Source organism: Mytilus trossulus, chromosome 11 (genome assembly GCF_036588685.1).
Source record: "Mytilus trossulus isolate FHL-02 chromosome 11, PNRI_Mtr1.1.1.hap1, whole genome shotgun sequence".
In the NCBI taxonomy this organism is placed as follows: domain Eukaryota; kingdom Metazoa; phylum Mollusca; class Bivalvia; order Mytilida; family Mytilidae; genus Mytilus; species Mytilus trossulus.
The window spans coordinates 36973286-36991772 of NC_086383.1; positions in this window are offsets into that span (position 1 = coordinate 36973286).

Sequence of the window (18487 nt, forward strand, 5' to 3'; positions counted from 1 at the left end):
TCTAGCCAATGTAAAAAAGTAAACGAATAACAATACGCACATTAAATCTTTTGAAAGTGTCTTAGATTTTAAAGCCAAGGTACATATAAAAATAGTTTAACTAATTTTGATTTTAAATCTCCTAAAGTAAAGTACGTTAACTAAAACATACAGTTTCTTATTTGTTGTCAGTTTTGAGTTTGAAAATTATTGCGAGCAACGAAATTTGTATTAGAGTTAGTTATACATATTATATAAAATTGAGAAAGGAAATGGTGAAGATGTCAAAGCGACAACCACCCGACCATAGAGCAGATAACAGCCGAAGGCAACCAATGGGTCTTCAATGTAGCGAGAATTCCCGCACCCGTAGGTGTCCTTCAGCTGGATACTAAGCAATTAAGTAAAGTAAAGCTTCAAATACGGATAAACATGCAAGCGAAAATGCAATATATAGTACATGATTCCCATATTTTTGGATTTTATATTCCGAATTATGCTATTTTAATATACCATTTACATTTTTACCAACTTTTGGTTTAAGGATTTTATGTTTTCGACGGGTTACCTACTATTGGTACATAGTGGTAGGCACACTAGAACTCGTTCATGTATGGGTAATTTAAAGAAGTAAAATCACGCTTACAACCAGTACAATTTCGATGGAAATTTTTCTGTTTTTTATTTAAGGAATAAATGTTATAATTTTTTCTGTCTATGAAGAAATAACATAATAAATTTGGTGCACAATGAATAACGGGCGTAGCGGGTTATCTAACAGTGTGCACATATTTTTTATAATATTTCGAATAGACAGAAAAAAAAAAAATATTACAGTCATTCCTAATAATTCAATTCTAAATTCCATTATAAACCGTAGAAAACCATGAAAAACGTTGATGACGTCACGGTCGCATGACTGAATTATGTCTATGGGCTCATTACAAAATAACGTCAGTCAATCAGAAAACGCGTTGTATCCAAAATTAAATTATTGTCTATTATCGACACAAAAATAATAAAACAATAAAGTTTCCCCCTAACTTGCACCGATTATTGTTGAGAGAGGACGTCACTAACGTTGTTATAACTTCGTCCAAACTAAACCGATTACTAGTATTTGTTTGATTTTGCTTCATTTGGTTGTTCATACCATACCAGAGTTCCAGGATGTTCTACCTAAGAATATGTAACATGTAGGAAAATTCTTTGCTACGTAGTCAAAAGGCAGTTATATGAACATAGTCTTTTTATTGCATTGATTATCCTTTTGTTGGCTAAAATACATTATAAAAGGAAAAAAAATATTCAAAAATACAACACGATCTTAAACTATTTGATTTACTTACTTAAAGACAGATTACTTCAAATAATTTTCTGCAAAACTGCAAGAGGCTGCTTAAATTTTCAATAACTTTCGTTGGCTCAAACGTATAACTATCAAAAAGTATTTCAAATCAAATAAATAAAATTTAACATACCTATCAACTTACCTGATTCAATAAATTTGTTTTTCTATATCATGTATATATTTATTATTTCCCGACAGAAATGACACAATAAGTTGTTTAAAATGTTCTTAAATATCTATCGCATCTCAATTTTAAATAAATTTCCAATTCACGATTGCATAGGTCAGTAATGTTATTGTGCACTTTACAGACTAAACAAGGGCTAGTTAGGGTTATATCTCTACACGAAATCTTGGATTTAACAAAGTATGCACATATTTTCATGTTTAGTTATGAGGAATCGACGTTTTTAAAATATATAAACACTTAATTAAACTTTTTTAAAGTGTAGAATTTTCGCATATGTATGACCATCCCAATACACTTTGCCTGTAAGTGTAATATTATTGTGCACTTTACCGACTTAACCAGGATTAATCAGGGTTATATCACTACATAAAATCTAGGATTTAAAGAGGCATAAAAATATAAAAGTAGTCAGTGGCCGAAATTTACATTTTTTTAAAAACCGCTGCGTATAGTTTATCTTAGTTTTACACGTAGAAAATATCCGTATTCATGTGCTTTATCCTCATATGGCCGTTATGAGAACTCGCGCTCTATAATATATATTGACACCCAATCAAACCTTTTCAAAAGTTTTAAATTTGCATAAATATATGACCATCTTTTAACTTTCAAAAGTTTGTGTATTTATTTAAATCTGCAAATGGAAATCTTTGTTATGTATTTTTTCTATGATGTAAATTGATCCGCTAATGTGTTTCTTGATCTAGGAAGCAAATGACCATAATATGAACACTGAAAAGGTGTTATAAAGTGTACGGTGCTTCTACATGTATGTAAATCAATTCAAACCAAGACCTTTATAGGGGGAAATACTAATTTCTATTGTCTACCGAGAGCCGCAAAATGTATTGTAAAGGAATATTGTAAGTGAACAACCGCTTTCATGTTATGTATCTACTTGCTACGTTGAAACATACTATCTTGGATGGAGAGTTGTCTCATTGGCACTCACACCACATCTTCCTATATCTATATATAGTGGATTGGGAGACACATTTTTACAATTCATATTTTAAATCCCTTTCAATTTACTTGTGCGAATGTTGCCGTAGCGGTATTAACCTGCTCTTTTAGAACAGAGTGTCTTTTACGTGGAAGAGATATTGCTCAATCTTTACACGGGTCAGTCATTAATCGTCTCCATCCAAATAACTTTCATTTTTTCTCAAAACCATATTCATGATACTCGCAAAAGGTGTCAAGGGAGAGACGAAAATTCAGTCCCTGAAATTGTCTACTCCGGAACGGGGATCGAACTAGAAATCTTAGTATTTGTAGTCCGATAGTGAATTTAAGTTCAAGGTTTGTTCGGACAATAGGTATTGGAAAAAAAAATGCAGTCGCTCTTTACATCATTTAAGGTAACAATTGGGGTTGACACATATTTCAAACGATGATAACCAAAAATGATTCAAGTTGTTCAGATAGAAATTAACCGAGACTTCCGAGAATAATCGCTCTTAGGGTTGCAAGCGCAACATTTGTTTTCAAGGTTGTCAATCCTTCTTTGATTGCTTCTAGATAAACTATAGTAAATGATATTAATTAGCACAAATATTATGCCAATTTTTTTTTTATTACAGTGCTATGCTTTGATCAGCATAATATTATTAACCATTTACACACAAAAAAATTAGTGTGAACGTTTACAACACTAAGTAATAAGTATAAAAATGAAAAATGCTACCCAAAACAGCAGAGTATAGAGTAGACACGCAACAACTCCAAAGGATGAATTCCATGAACGAAATAATCAACAACATAAGTTAATAAACAACCTTAAAACTATGTTAAACGAATGTCATATAATCAACTACCAAGATCTAAATCGTGGTCATTGTCATAATTTATCGTGACATTTTGTTATATGATTTCCTTTCTCTTATTTAAAATGCGCTAGTTTAAACAATATGCATTGAAATACATCAACATTAAACGATATTATACAATGAAATAATATTAAGGATTCAGAAACAAGCAATTTGCTTTTACAAATCTGTCCCCTTTTACAAAAAATAATACACTTATAGAACAATACATAAATATAAATACTGAAATGCTCTGTAATAAATATATGAATATGAAAAAGGTGAAAAAAGAAGCAAAAAGAAAAAAAATAATGAGAAAAAATAAAATAAAAATAATAATACATAAACATGAATTATTGTTACAGTAATGTATACCGTGTGAAATACTCGGGTTTGTTATCCATCATTGTTTATTTCAGACGTGTTCCTATATCTATTGTCAAATAACTGTAGGTCCACACCAATAGATATATAATTTTTATTTTCAAAATGAAAGGGTGTTTTATTTGTCGAAAATTTTACAAAATTATGTGAATGTATCGCACAGTCTCTATTTCACTGCGTCATTCTGTCGTTAAGAAGACATGTCGTCGTGAAGCACAACAGTTTCACACTTACTGTTTTTGTAAAGTTTCTATGTGCAAAAATGACCAAAAACAAGCCTTAGAGTTATGTCCCTGCTAAACTAGTGTCTTGATGTTTCAGCTCTAGAGTTCCCAGTGAAGACATATTTTTTGGTTTCACACATTTGCGGTATACAATTAGTAAATGAAGATAAATTTGAAAATCTCTTGAGCATCTTGACATATACTCAATTGTTAACATATTTTAACTGCTTAGATATTTAAATGGCGTCAATAGACACATTGGAAATGTCGCATTTTTTAACATACAATTTTCTATTTCATTTGTTGAATAGACAGATTTGACATCCATACAAATCTTACATTGTTATCCACAATGCCATCAGAAAAATAAAATAAAATTTCAAAAATTATGAAAATCTTCCCTATAAAAAAGCCTAACTAATCATTTTAAGCCATTGATGTCCCTCTAAAAGACACAGTATTTATAGTTTACATTCAAAAAAATAAGAGGAACTTTATTTATAGACAACCGAAATACGAGCAACCAAACAGGTGATTTTTGTCTTTAAATAAGATCATGTCTTCTCTTTTCTATTAGGTCCTATTATGTCCTCTTCATCTTTTATCAGATATGAACTAACACCTTAACTGCATGTTTAAAAATTTACAATGTCCATCAAAAACAAATGTGGTGTTAACGTCAACGAACCGCATCCTACCGACACAAATAACCAAAAGACTTGTGCAAGTTTGACGGTAAAAAAAGATGCGAGTATCCTTCAATGCGACAGCATCCTAGCAACAAAATACAGGTATGAATGAATTATAATTCCCTTGGCTCATGCTACTAATTATTAATTTTTATCTCAAGATTTTTTGATATTTTCCGATAATAAAAAATACTGTTAGCACACTTAAAATCGATATATCCATCATTGTTTTTTTTTTCGAGTGTTCTACAGCGCTCATTCCTTTGGTAACAAAAATATATTATCTGGAGTTGTTATTTCACTAGAGCAATGTTTTGCATCACAAACTTGTAACATATATTTCACATTATGACTGTAATATTTGCCGCTTGCCATGAAGCAGTTTCGGGGAAATGAATGATTTCTTCAATACCTCTAACAAAAGATACTCTTAAACCCGAAGTATGATGGAAACGCCAATCAACTGTATGTAATTAAAAATAAAAACAGTGCATGGTTAAGAAGTATAAAGGGTTGGAAGAACAAAACTATATAGGTAGGACCTGCTTTTTAAGGTCGTTGTATCCATCACAGGTTATGTGTGGTGACCTCTTGTTTAAAAGATTATATTAGATAAACTTTTTAAAGTTAAAGTTAACTTGTCACATAACTTTAGGTCCACACCAATAGATATATATGTTTTATTTTCAAAATGAAAGGGTATTTTATTTGTCGAAAATTTTACAAAATTATGTGAATGTATCGCACAGTCTCTATTTCACTGCGTCATTCTGTCGTTAAGAAGACATGTCGTCGTGAAGCACAACAATTTAACACTTACTGTTTTTGTAAAGTTTCTATGTGCAAAAATGACCAAAAACTAGCCTTAGAGTTATGTCCCTGCTAAACTAGTGTCTTCGTGTTTCAGCTCTACAGTTCCCAGTGAAGACATATTTTTTGGTTTCACACATTTGCGGTATACAGTTAGTAAATGAAGAAAAATTTGAAAATCTCTTCAGCATCTTGAAATATACTCAATTGTTTACATATTTTAACTGCTTAGATATTTAACTGGCGTCAATAGACACATTGGAAATGTCGCATTATTTAACATACAATTTTCTATTTCATTTGTTGAATAGACAGATTTGATATCCATACAAATCTAACATTGTTATCCACAAAGCCATCAGAAAAATAAAATAATCTTTCAAAAATTATGATAATCGTCCCTATAAAAAAGCCTAACTAATCATTTTAAGCCATTGATGTCCCTCTAAAAGACACAGTATTTATAGTTTACATTAAAACAAATGAGAGGAACTATATTTATAGACAACTGAAATACGAGCAACCAAACAGGTCATTTGTGTCTTTAAATAAGATCATGTCTTCTCTTTTCTATTAGGTCCTATTATCTCCTCTTCATCTTTTATCAGATATGAAATAACACCTTAACTGCATGTTTAAAAATTTTCAATGTCCATCAAAAACAAGTGTGGTGTTAACGTCAACGAACCGCATCCTACCGACACAAATAACCAAAAGACTTGTGCAAGTTTGACGGTAAAAAAGATGCGAGTATCCTTCAATGCGACAGCATCCTAGCAACAAAATACAGGTATGAATGAATTATAATTCCCTTGGCTCATGCTACCAATTATTAATTTTTATCTCTCGATTTTTTGGTATTTTCCGATAATAAAAAATACTGTTTGCACACTTAAAATCGATATATCCATCATTGTTTTTTTTTTCAGACGTGTTCTACAGCGCTTATTCCTTTGGTAACACAAATATATTATCTGGAGTTGTTATTTCACTAGAGCAATGTTTTGCATCACAAACTTGTAACATATATTTCACATTATGACTGTAATATTTGCCGCTTGCCATGAAGCAGTTTCGGGGAAATGAATGATTACTTCAATACCTCTAACAAAAGATACTCTTAAACCCGAAGTATGATGGAAACGTCAATCTACTATATGTAATTAAAAATACAATCAGTGCATGGTTAAGAATTATAAAGGGTTGGAAGAACAAACCTATATAGGTAGGACCTGCTTTTTAAGGTCGTTGTATCCATCACAGGTTATGTCTGGTGACCTCTTGTTTATAAGATTATATTAGATAAACTTTTGAAAGTTAAAGTAAACTTGTCATATAACTTAAGGTCCACACCAATAGATATATAATTTTTATTTTCAAAATGAAAGGGTGTTTTATTTGTCGAAAATTTTACAAAATTATGTGAATGTATCGCACAGTCTCTATTTCACTGCGTCATTCTGTCGTTAAGAAGACATGTCGTCGTGAAGCACAACAGTTTCACACTTATTGTTTTTGTAAAGTTTCTATGTGCAAAAATGACCAAAAACTAGCCTTAGAGTTATGTCCCTGCTAAACTAGTGTCTTCGTGTTTCAGCTCTAGAGTTCCCTGTGAAGACATATTGTTTGGTTTCACACATTTGCGGTATACAGTTAGTAAATGAAGAAAAAATTGAAAATCTCTTGAGCATCTTGACATATACTCAATTGTTAACATATTTTAACTGCGTAGATATTTAAATGGCGTCAATAGACACATTGGAAATGTCGCATTTTTTAACATACAATTTTCTATTTCATTTGTTGAATAGACAGATTTGACATCCATACAAATCTAACATTGTTATCCACAATGCCATCAGAAAAATAAAATAATCTTTCAAAAATTATGATAATCTTCCCTATAAAAAAGCCTAACTAATCATTTTAAGCCATTGATGTCCCTCTAAAAGACACAGTATTTATAGTTTACATTAAAACAAATGAGAGGAACTATATTTATAGACAACCGAAATACGAGCAACCAAACAGGTCATTTGTGTCTTTAAATAAGATCATGTCTTCTCTTTTCTATTAGGTCCTATTATGTCCTCTTCATCTTTTATCAGATATGAAATAACACCTTAACTGCATGTTTAAAAATTTTCAATGTCCATCAAAAACAAGTGTGGTGTTAACGTCAACGAACCGCATTCTACCGACACAAATAACCAAAAGACTTGTGCAAGTTTGACGGTAAAAAAGATGCGAGTATCCTTCAATGCGACAGCATCCTAGCAACAAAATACAGGTATGAATGAATTATAATTCCCTTGGCTCATGCTACCAATTATTAATTTTTATCTCTCGATTTTTTGGTATTTTCCGATAATAAAAAATACTGTTTGCACACTTAAAATCGATATATCCATCATTGTTTTTTTTTTCAGACGTGTTCTACAGCGCTTATTCCTTTGGTAACACAAATATATTATCTGGAGTTGTTATTTCACTAGAGCAATGTTTTGCATCACAAACTTGTAACATATATTTCACATTATGACTGTAATATTTGCCGCTTGCCATGAAGCAGTTTCGGGGAAATGAATGATTACTTCAATACCTCTAACAAAAGATACTCTTAAACCCGAAGTATGATGGAAACGTCAATCTACTATATGTAATTAAAAATACAATCAGTGCATGGTTAAGAATTATAAAGGGTTGGAAGAACAAACCTATATAGGTAGGACCTGCTTTTTAAGGTCGTTGTATCCATCACAGGTTATGTGTGGTGACCTCTTGTTTATAAGATTATATTAGATAAACTTTTGAAAGTTAAAGTAAACTTGTCATATAACTTAAGGTCCACACCAATAGATATATAATTTTTATTTTCAAAATGAAAGGGTGTTTTATTTGTCGAAAATTTTACAAAATTATGTGAATGTATCGCACAGTCTCTATTTCACTGCATCATTCTGTCGTTAAGAAGACATGTCGTCGTGAAGCACAACAGTTTCACACTTACTGTTTTTGTAAAGTTTCTATGTGCAAAAATGACCAAAAACTAGCCTTAGAGTTATGTCCCTGCTAAACTAGTGTCTTCGTGTTTCAGCTCTAGAGTTCCCTGTGAAGACATATTTTTTGGTTTCACACATTTGCGGTATACAGTTAGTAAATGAAGAAAAAATTGAAAATCTCTTGAGCATCTTGACATATACTCAATTGTTAACATATTTTAACTGCTTAGATATTTAAATGACGTCAATAGACACATTGGAAATGTCGCATTTTTTAACATACAATTTTCTATTTCATTTGTTGAATAGACAGATTTGACATCCATACAAATCTAACATTGTTATCCACAATGCCATCAGAAAAATAAAATAATCTTTCAAAAATTATGATAATCTTCCCTATAAAAAAGCCTAACTAATCATTTTAAGCCATTGATGTCCCTCTAAAAGACACAGTATTTATAGTTTACATTAAAACAAATGAGAGGAACTATATTTATAGACAACCGAAATACGAGCAACCAAACAGGTGATTTTTGTCTTTAAATAAGATCATGTCTTCTCTTTTCTATTAGGTCCTATTATCTCCTCTTCATCTTTTATCAGATATGAAATAACACCTTAACTGCATGTTTAAAAATTTTCAATGTCCATCAAAAACAAGTGTGGTGTTAACGTCAACGAACCGCATCCTACCGACACAAATAACCAAAAGACTTGTGCAAGTTTGACTGTAAAAAAGATGCGAGTATCCTTCAATGCGACAGCATCCTAGCAACAAAATACAGGTATGAATGAATTATAATTCCCTTGGCTCATGCTACCAATTATTAATTTTTATCTCTCGATTTTTTGGTATTTTCCGATAATAAAAAATACTGTTTGCACACTTAAAATCGATATATCCATCATTGTTTTTTTTTCAGACGTGTTCTACAGCGCTTATATCCTCTGAACAAACGTGCAAAATGTAAAGTAATATCCAACATTGTTTAGGTATCTAAGAGACAAATTAAGATTTGATGACCTTGCTTTCCATCTAAAATGTCCAACATGCCTTAACAAATGGAATATCGGAAAAAGGAATAAATAGTTTATCATCTGCAAAGCCCCTTTAAAAACAAAATCAATCAAAGGAATTAAATATTACGAATGATACTATCTACCTTCCGGTCATTAATAGAAAACAAAATAACGGTCTGATTTACAAAAATAATAAACTAAAAACAAATAAGGTATAAACCAGAAATCGACAATAACTGAATTATAAACACCTAAATCAGAACAGGCACATTACTATTATAGATGGGTTAAACATGGTTGTAAGACACTGTAATTGTATTCAACTGTTGTTTTGAGCGCTACTGACCAGTTTTAAACATATATATTCAAAATGAAATTGAGAATGGATATGGGGAATATGTCAAAGGACAACAAACCGACCAAAGAGCAGATACCAGCATAAATAAATGTGGTTATCATATTATTATGTGTTACACTATATCGTTTAAAAAATATGTTCTTTCTTTATATTTCAGATCTCAGAAGATCTATTCATAAGTTATAAGACCATCACAAAACAGAGCATGCAAAATTGAAGATAAAAATCGGAAACCTTGAAATTTGCAACACCTATTTCTTAGTTTATAGATTTCCAAATGTTTATAAATAATGCTAAGCAATATTAATGAATGAGGTATATTACTTTGGGCCGCTTCTTGGTGTCTGAGTGATGTGTACACAATAGAAAGTAATGAACATGCACTTTACCTATCAGGCAAAAAAAAAGATCAGCAAAAAGATGGCGAAAAGATTAAGAAAAATAATTAGCCATGTAAATGGGGTGTTGAAATATATATATATTTTTTTTAGAAGATTAGCACACACAATTAATTAAAGAATATTGTATTGGGTGTCCCATCATCGGTATTCCGTAACAAAAAAAGAATGAAAGGACAGTAATACTGCAATAAGTTGACATACACATGATATTCAAATGACTAAGGAATATCTTCAGCGATTGCTTCAATATCTTGTAGTTCTGGTTGGCACTTTTAAAAACCTGTATACTTTAAAAATCTTATATAAACAAAACAAATGTTTGTATTACCGACACATTATTACACCGGAGTTCTCGATATCACGAACAAATCAACACATTTACTAAATGTTATCATCTGAACAAGGACATAATTCGTAGATATTATTAAACATGCAGACATCTTATACGTTCAAGTATTTCACATCCAATCTTTTATGGTTCTATCTCTTTTCACAAAGCACAACATTGTCGGCATTCATCTTAAAAGCTCAGAAAACCTTTTAACATACCCATTTAGAAGGGATATAGTTATGATACTGGTGTAAGGTCATTAAAGATTGTAAATGTTCGCTCTAATATTGATTCATTCATAGGTTCTTTGCATCAGAAATAAACACAGTTGTTCTTAAACCAGTTGTTGGCATGCTACGGGTTATGTTCTTTTCGTATATTTTATCATGGTATAATACTAAACCCATTACAGAAGGGATTGTATTTGATATTCATAGGATGAAGACATAATCATTCAATCAGTTTAATGTAGGTCTGGAGCTGGCATGTCAATAACTGCTAGCAATCCTTTGTTAATTTATGTAGCATGTTATTTTGTTTATTTGCTTTTTTTTTTATCTTATCTGACATCGAGCTGGACTTCTTTTGAACTGAGTTTTACTGTGCTTATTGTTATGTGTATGTTTTTTCTACATGGGCTAAAGGTATAGAGGAGATTTGAGATCTAAAAACATGTTCAACCTCGCCGCGTGTTCCCGGCTGTTCTATGTCAGGAGTCTCTGTCCTTTATAATCTTGAATGATTATTTGATTAAAAATTTTAGTTAGTTTCTCGTGACTTCCATTATCAATAAACTAGTATACATTTTTGTTTAGGGACCAGCTGAAACACGCTATCGGGTGCGTGAGTTTCTCGTTGCATTTAAGACCCATAAGATGATTTCGGCTGTTGTCTGCTTTTTGTTTTGGTTGTTGTGTCTTTGACACATTCCCCATTTCCATTCTTTATTTTAATTTAACCGAAAATTAATATATCTGTTATCCGCTTATTTGACATCACAATTTGTAACCACATCATTCGAAGTTATTTCTTATTTCATTCATTGATTTTAAATAAATATGCAGTAAGCCATGGTTTCCTCTGGGTCAATTATTGTTTTCGCAACCTCTTTCGCCAAAACAATATATTTTTCGCCAAGTAACATATATTTTTCGTTTAAAAAATTAACCTTTTTTCTCGACCATCGCAAATGAAAAAGTTAAGACGTAAAACTATACTTGAAACACGTGTGTCACTCAAACGACTTTAAATTAGTTCCTAATCACATCTCTTTTTAACGTCGAACATGCACACCTTTTCTATACTCAAACGTGTGAAGTAAAAAAAAATGTCTCCACTGGTAACTTCAGAGCTGAAACATGAAGACTTCAGTTTAGCGGGGACGTAACTCTAAACCTTGTTTTTGTCATTTTTGCACATAGAAACTTTGCAGAAACATTAAGTGTGAAACAATTGTGCTTCACGAAGACATGTATTCTAAACTACAGAATGATGCATTGAAATAGAGACTGCACGATTCATTCACAGAATGTTTGAAATTCTTTTACATATAAAACACCCTTTTATTTTGAAATTAAAATAAAATAATAAAGATAAAAAAAAAAGTTTAACTTAGTATAGACTAACAAACAAAAGGTCACCACACAATAACTGTGATGGACACACGAACCTTAAAAAGCGGGTCCTACCTATATTGTTTAGTCCTTCCAACTTTTTATGCCACTTTTGTCAGTCCTAATTTTTCTCCTTTTAACAAAGTTCATTCGCGTTTTCATCATACTCTGGGATTTAAGGTATCTTTTCTAAGAAGAATCGAAAAAATCATTAATTGAAACGGCTTCAATACCAGCGGCAACTAATACAGTCATAATGCAAAAAATATAGCAACAAGTTTGTGATCCAAACATTACTCTAGTGAAATCACGATTCAAGTATATACACTTGGCTTACAAAACCAATGACCGGTGTAAAACACGTCTGACATATACAATGATGGATTTATTGATTTTAAGTATTTAATGCCACTTTCATCAGTATTAACTATTGCATACGAACAGTAATGTTTATCATCGGAAAATACCCCAAAAATCGAGAAAAACATAAACATTTGGTCGCTCGTATTTCAATTGTCTATAAATATAGTTCCTGTCATTTTGACGACTGTAATCTATAATTACTGTGTCTTTTAGGGGGATATCAATGGCTTAAAATGATTAGTTATTCTATGTCTTTTGTCGGGAAGATTATCATAATTATTTAAACATTAAGTTTTCTTCAGATGCATTGTGTCATATGTGTATGGATGGCAAATCTGACTATTTAACAAACGAAATAAAAATCGCAGGTGCAACTTTTCCAATGTGTCTATTGACTCCATTTAAATATCTAAGCAGTTCCAATATTTTATCAATCGAGTATATGTCAAGATGTTCTATAGAATTTCAACCTTTTTCTTCGTGTAGTAACTGTATACCTCAAAGGTGTGAGGCCAAAAATATGACTTCACTGGGAACTCCAGAGCTGAAACATGAAGACTTCAGTTACTCTAAAGCTTGGTTTTTGTCATTTTTTCACAATGAAACTGTGCAGAAACAGTAAAACTTAGTGTGAAACATTTGTGCTTCACCAAGCCTAAACTACAGAATGATGCATTGAAATAGAGACTGCGCGATACATTCACAGAATGTTTGAAATTCTTCTACATATAAAACACCCTTTCATTTTGAAAATAAAAATTCTATACATAATGGTGTCGACCTAAATTTGCAAGACTAGTGTTACTTTAACTTTGAGGCTAATTGTGAAAATCTTAAAAAAAAACACTTTTTTCCTATTTTCTTAGTTTTAAAAGGAAAATCAACCAATGATCAATGAATGAAAATCGAGAGATTTACGTTATATTTGTTTAAAAGCTATATGAATAATATAAAAATTATATTTTCGGTCCGTGTATACTGATAAAATTTAAACATCCTACACGCATAGATTCATTCACGTTAATGATATGAATATTCTCCAGGGTCAAGTTCAAGTTTTCTGAAATAAATACAGGCTGGGAATTACAATATCTTAATTAGTTTGATGAGGTGTAGAGAAAACTGCTATTAAGGTTACCCGAATTAAGGCATATCTAAAATTATAAGAATAACATAATTGTTCATTGTAACAAAATATAATTAAACTTCTTCAAACAACGAACATATAAGTTCAAGGATTTTAAAATGTAGCGAACACAAAAAACACTTTTAAGCCTTCCCTATGACTAATGGTTCATTATTAAAAACTTTGAAAATCGTTTTTAAAATCATAGCTACAACGTACAATTATTTGATGAACGTTTCAAATTGGGGTAGTCAGCAAGTTTGGTCATGATATAACCTTTATACGTATAAATCAACTTTGAAGTTTCAATTTTCTAATAAAACTTAATTACCAATATTTGAAAGTAATTGGCCTTTTAAAAAATAATAACTTGGTAATGAATCTGGAATAGGTTAGGTACTATTGGAGTCTTATTAATCCATTGTATTGTAGTCTCTCGTTCTTTTCGTATGAACACACCATTTTGGGGGTTAGCATATATATATTTTTTTTTAAATATATACATGATCCGATAAGAATGTTAATAATTCTACAACTGTTTAATTTAAAAGTACTAATTTTGTAATTTCACTTGATATTATGCAGACTAGCAACGTATTAATGAACATTACTTAAATAAAATAAACGATAAAAAGATAAACAACAGTCGACGGAATTAAAAACCCAACTTAAAGATGTACTTAGGTGAAATTTAAAAAAATCAAGAAATCAAAAGTTATAATACATTTTGAATGAGCACTTGTTAAGGAACAAAATAAGCTAAAAAAAATTATAGGTCATGGACCTCATTTTCGAGATATTTGAGTTTTTTAAAAAAGGGAGAAAAGGCTGACTCGGACTTTGACCTTACATTTGCATTGGTATTACTTGGGTCTCAAATCGAAAGAACAAAATCTAAGAAATTGGTTAAATTTTTGAAAATGGCCTTTTATACAAAGAAAACGGGTGTTCTGGGGCAACATTTTAACCCTGTATTGATGAAAAAATACCAAGGAGTCTTAACCTAAGTACATCCTTAAACCAGATATAAGTGGTTTTGGGAGAGTAAACACATCATGATCCTCAAGTGGCATTCAGTGCGGAAAAGCATGTTCTAGAATATATCGTTTCGAGATATTTATATATTGCCTATGCAGGTGACTTATACAACGTCCTGGAAATAGGACTGGTTAAAATAAATCCTAATGGTTTGAAGAATATAATATTACTTATTGAAGGGTTCGATAACAGAGTACGAATTTTTGTATTACAGAAGAAAACCTGTATGAATTAAAAACCAATTGTTCAGAGAACAATTGAAGGTCTTTCCACCAAAAACAATGTGTTTTAATATGAACATGATGAAAGTTGTAAAATTAAGTTTAAAATGTCATTACAATCGTTAAATGATAGCTTATTGTACGCTGATTTCAAAAATATATGGTTTCTATACACCTTTTTTTAAATAAGGGAGATGTTTGTTACTTCTGGTTTGAAAAATGTCACTTCTGATAATATGTAAATATTTAGTTAAGACGAGTTGTATATACATTATGAACACAGCCATGTTTCACTATCATTGATGGCGATCCGATGGATACCTCTGTTGTAGAGTTGTCACTGACTCAGACGTACGTTGTTATTTTTTAACGTAGTTTTCAACTTAGACATGTTTATATATGTACTTATATCTATACTTATTTTCTGTGACTGTATCTTACATTAATTTGTAGAATCCTTTACTATAGATAATTTAGCTGATCTGATCTGCAGGCGATTTGGTGTCACGATATAGTAGCATGGGTTCGAATTTCGGCGAGGGAAGAACGAAAACTTTGCGAAAACAAAATTACAGATGTAACATTGTTGGGTTGATGTTATATATAAGTAAAAAATCCTTTTTATATATGCACGGGTACAGAAACAAATGTGTTAAATCATGCGGTTACATATCTCAAGAACGGTAGCAATCTCCCGTGCAGAATTATCGATCCTTGATCCCTCTCAAGGACCGACAACTCTCATGGAATTGAACGTTTTGCGAGAAATACGAATACCTACCCAAATGCAATCTATTAGAAAAATCGAGTTATTACAGAAGAGTGTCCACCATGCACTTGTACTGTACTATTATTAATATAGTAAAATAGTATGATATACAAATGGATGAAGATCGTTTATAAATGTAACTGTAATATACAAATATCAATATAATATATACCAACAAACCAGAGTTTACTGATTTATATCACTACAATATAATAATTATTACGATGAGGTTGAATTCCCTGTCATTTATTTATCATACACGCACGAACTTGTTTCAGAAAAAAAAAACATATCTGTACATTAAGATGTGTATTTTTTTCTTCTGAAACAAGTGTTTGTGACAATCCACAATAGCTTGCGGTCATTCGATGTTCAGTACTTCAGTACTTTGATTGTTTGAAAACGATGTATACATACCCTGCCACACTCTGTATGTGTTTGTGTTAGGTGTTTTTTTTCTGTTTTGTATCGATCTTATGCGTGAAGCCCTTTTCCACTGATTTGTTTAGTTTGTTTTTATGTTGTGCTGTACACATGCTGTAACAAAACTGTCCTAGGCTCAGGAGAGGAATGAGTGCTCACAAACATGTTAAACCCCGCAACATATTGCATGTGCCTGCTCCAACTCAGAAGCATGCAGTTCATTTGTTGTCGTTTGTTGATGTCTGTCATACTGGGTATTTGTTTTTCGTCACTTTTTATGTTATAAATTAGGCCGTTATTTTTCTCAATTTAAGTGAACTTCATATTTTTCATTTCATGGCCTATTGTAGCTGACTATACAGCATGTTGTTTTCTCATTGTTGAAGGTTATATGGTTTCCTATTTATAATTGCTTACATTCACTTAATTTGAACTTTGGAGAATAGTTGACTCATTTGCAATCATACATCTCCTTATTAAAAAGTTGAGGGGGAGGGGGATGATATTTTTATTTCTTTGGAACGGTCACCCAGTCTGAATTTGACATTTTCCTGTGCCCTTGGATCTGTGTAATGAGCCAACCAGAGCTCACACCGTGTCGCATGGTGGGTAAATGATGACTTAATGGTAAGCTCGGGGTGCCTTTTTAAATATTGCATATGGTGACTTGGTGATGTGTTCATTCCATGCATTGTCCCATTACTTTACATAGACAGCTTATCAGTCAACCTGATCTATCAAAGTAGCTCTACTGGCCTTTTGTAAATTCAGACGAGAAAGAAGATATTAACTAACTTAGATTGGTATATACAAGTTTAATATACTCATATAAATTCAAGTCAAACTTATATTCTTAAACAACATAAACATAAAAAAGTGGAAAAAGAAAATGCTGTTAATATATTTGGTTTGTGAGTAGCCATGGATAAAGGCATGTTTTCTGGTCTGTGTTAAGAATAAACTATTGATTATGATAATGTGTTTTAATTGCAATACTCATGGAAAAAGACCATATATCAATACTGAACGAATAACAAGGAGATGAAGAACAACGATCAAGTGTTGTTGACGTATTTTTAAGGTTTATGTACCCTTCTGTAGCCATTTTTGTACGAATTTTTCAAACCTCACTACAGATATTATGAATAATAGAGATATATTTGTGTTTCGTTCATTTTTTTAAGTAAATAAGGTCGTTAGTTTTCTCGTTTGAATTGTTTTACATTGTCTTATCGGTGCCTTTTATAGCTGACTATGCGGTATGGGCTTTGCTCATCGTTGAAGGCCGTACGGTGACCTATAGTTGTTAATGTTTGTGTTATTTTGGTCTTTTGTGGGTAGTTGTCTCATTGGCATTCATACCACATCTTCTTTTTTATACCGTAGCCATACACTTGACTATGTGGATTACAAGTTTTTTTTTCTTTATCCTACATATGTCTTTTAATATTGTTCATATATGGTCCTACTATATCTAAATACTTAAAGTCTAAAACACTGCATCTATATATTTTGTTCGGAGACCAATATATAAAAATATAAATTAAACAAAACTTGCGCTTAGATTTAGAGAGGGTCCGAATGCAAGATTTTGCGTATTTTTTTCCAATTCTTCTGGAGACTTATGCTCTACCCTCTCCAAAAATATAGGTATGCTTTAATCATGTTAATTGTAATTGAGGATCTCTATTGAGGATAGTCACTGTTATTTCTTATCATCTTAGATCCTCTCCAAACTTAAAAGTAAAGATCACGCACCCTTATTGTTTAGATTGAAAAATACTTTTGCATATGATCCGTCGACATAATTTTCGATTAAAATGATATTGATCTCACAACCGCTGACCAGTCATCTGTGCATTTATACTTTAAGTTTATCGGGCTTGTTTTTTGTCAGTTTTAAAAATAATTACCTCCCTTGTTATTGTCATTTTGTAATCAATCTATTTTTGTACGATCTTTATGTAAAATTATATTGTACAATCTATAAATTTGTGATCTGTTTGATATCCAAATGAAACAATTTATTCTTTATCAAAGATTTAAACAATGGAATTTGAAAGTCTTTGATTACTTTATCACCGTAATTCAAAACAAATGTAGAATGTTAAAATGGAGCGTTGAATGTTGTAAACAAATGATTAACGTCTGAAATCCAATATTGAAAACGAATGTTTATTATTGAAAACACTTTTGAATGTCAAAACGAATGTTAAAAGTTGAAAATCGAATGGTGAAAACGGATGATGAATGTTGAAAACGAATGTTGAATATTGAAGCCGAATGTTGAAAACAAATGTTGAATGATGCAAACGATTGTTGAATGTTGAAAATTGACTGTTGAAAACGAATTTTTAATGTTGAAAACGAATGTTAAAAGTTGA